This window comes from Mus caroli, unplaced genomic scaffold, assembly GCF_978045245.1.
Source record: "Mus caroli unplaced genomic scaffold, Mus_caroli_1 scaffold_2, whole genome shotgun sequence".
Lineage (NCBI taxonomy): Eukaryota > Metazoa > Chordata > Mammalia > Rodentia > Muridae > Mus > Mus caroli.
In genome coordinates, this window is record NW_028227257.1 from 101,657,399 (window position 1) to 101,660,183 (window position 2,785).

At 35.7% G+C, this 2,785-nt stretch overlaps 1 pseudogene; it reads left to right on the top strand.

The window, feature by feature from the left end:
• Positions 1–460: 460 nt before the first annotated feature.
• Positions 461–590, top strand: LOC147005888 (U4 spliceosomal RNA; annotated as a pseudogene).
• Positions 591–2,785: the final 2,195 nt, after the last annotated feature.

A 2,785-nucleotide genomic window follows, 5' to 3' on the forward strand; every position in this document is an offset into this window, starting at 1 on the left:
ATTGGTTTTTGCATCTCTGAAACTTGCTCTCCTTTCATATTAGTAGATTTATTTTGGATTTTTTCGGTAATTTCTCTTCATTCAAGGACACTGCCTAATTTTTCTAATTTTTTTTCTGATTCTTAATCCTTTATTCTTTGTTTTGCTTTATTGCAAGGATCTCTAGCAATCTTCATTTGCCTTTGGCAGCACTGTTTCTTAAATGTCACCTCTTGCTTTGGCATTGACCATAAATTTTTGATAATAAATATATAGGTTAGATCAATATCCTCTTATTTCTTATTTACCAATATTTTATTTTTAAATTACAGTTTATTGTATAAAAATTATTTTCTTATCAGTTATAAAATAATAACATGTTTTCTCTCAGTCTGTTCATGTAGTTAATTATAGTACACAGTCTTTCTCAGTCATGCATTTTGTTTTATTAAAAAAGTATACTGTTAAAAATTAGTGTGCAAGCTTTGTGCAGTGACAGTATCTTATCCAATGAGGTTTATCAAAGGCATGATTATCGCTAATTGAAATATTAGTGTGCATCTATCTCAAGGTGGTATCTATTATATGTACTGTAAAAGAGGAATAATCCTTTTCTCAGACTTGAACTCCACCTTCTGATTATTGTAATTAGTCAAGGTGACTGAACTTTCACTGTTCTAGAATGTACTATTTGTTTGTAAACTTTTATTTAAGTCAATATAATTTAATGAAAGAAATCTTAATTTGGGCTACATATTTTCCTCATTTTGCTAATATCTTCTCTTAAAATGTTACAAGTAGGCTCTATTTTCCTGAAAGACTTTATGTTCCACACAGCAATGACCAAAGCTTTGGGTATAAGAGGGCTGAGCCTGTTATTAGGGGACCAGCATGGAGGCTGGTGGTCTGCAGTGGAGAGAGAAAAGTAGATGATGGCTGGAAATGATGTTGGAACAGTACCTGAACCAGGGGATGCTGACCTTGCATATCATGATAAAGAGCCTGGCTTTACTCTCATCAAGATTAATACTACTTATAGGCTGGATAGGTTATGCAGGATTTCTGGTTCTTGTTTCTCCATGTTTTTGTCAACATTCATATTATTTAACTTAAAGATCAAAAAGTACTTTCTTATATCTAAACTCAAAATCTAGATTATACATTTTGCTTTGTAAAAATTATTTTTATATACAACCCAGCCAACAACTCCAGCAAAAGGTCTACCAGAGCTCTACCAGAGGCCATTTCAATACTCAGAACCTAAGGTAAGACCCTGATCTCATACCTCCAAAACTTTTGCAGAACCCAACCAGCTTTCTCTAGTAGCACCTTATCCCCTCATTACCATATTCCAGTCCAAAACCCCAGTTGAAGTCCCACCAGTACCCAGAAACCCAAAGCCCACACCTGTTATCAGAACTAGAAAACCCCAGACCCACAAAAAAAAAAAAAAAAAAAAACCTTAGCTGAGGCACCCTACTTGAGCAGAGGACTTGTAGGTAACCAGAACCACGGGCCATTTAAGCAAGAAGACTAGACAGAAAACAGAATCCAAGGGAAAAGAAAAACCCATCCAACAAATATAAACTCAGAAATCGGCACCTAAACCTATAATTATCCCAAACTCGGATGCCTAGAGACCAGCATGAAAACAATCAACAACAGGATAAGATGGAACCCTTTGAAGCATGAGACAATGACCTTCAGACTACCACTATGGAGATAACAGAGGTCCTTAAGGAGGAAAGGGACACATTCCTTCAAGAACGTCAAGAAAAACAGACAGGTGAGGCAGAGGCAGGTGGATTTCTGACTTCGAGGCCATCCTGATCTACAAAGTGAGTTCAAGGACAGCCAGGGCTATACAGAGGAACCCTATCTAAAAAAAAAAAAAAAAAAAAAAAAAAAAAAAAAAAAAAACCAGACAGGTGAGGGAGATGACTAAAATTGTTCAAGACCTGAAAATGGAAAAAGAGCAATAAAGAAACACGAACTGAGGGAATCCTGGAGATGGAAACTCTAGTTAAGCAAATGAGAACCACAGCAGATGCAAGCTTCACCAACAGAATACAAGAGATGGAAGGGATAATCTCAGTTAAGAAGATACCAGAGAAGAAATTGATACATTAGTCAAAGAATATGTTAAACTCTAAGAAACTGTTGACAGAAAACAACTGGGAAATCTGGGACTAAATGAAAAGACCCAATCTAAACATAATAGAAATAGAAGGAAAAGAGTCCCAGCTAAATAATTCAAAAACTATTTTTTTTTAAATCATAAAGGAAATTTTTACTAGCCTTAAGAAGGACATGCCTTAAAAGGTACAAGAAGCTTACAGAACTCCAAATAGATTGGACTAGAAAAGAAAACCCCTCCACCACATAGTTATCAAAACATTAAGCATACAGAACAAAGGAAGACTATTAAAAGATACAAGGAGAAAACTGCCAAGTAACATATAAAGGCAGACCTACTAGAATTACACCTGACTTCTCAATGGAGAATGTAAAAGCCAGAAAGTCCTGAACAAATGTCCTAGATATGCAAGGGGCCACTCCACAATACACCAACATACTATAACCAGCCAAACTTTCAATTACCATAGATAGAGAAAACAAGATAGTCCATAAGAAAGTCAAATTTATATAATATCTGCCTACAAATCCAACCCTACAGAAGGTTCTAAAATACACTAGCAAGATTTTGCTGTAAGGACCCAGATATAGCTGTCTCTTGTGAGAATATGCTATGGCCTAACAAACACAGAAGTGGATGCTCACTGTCAGCTATTGGATGGATCACAGG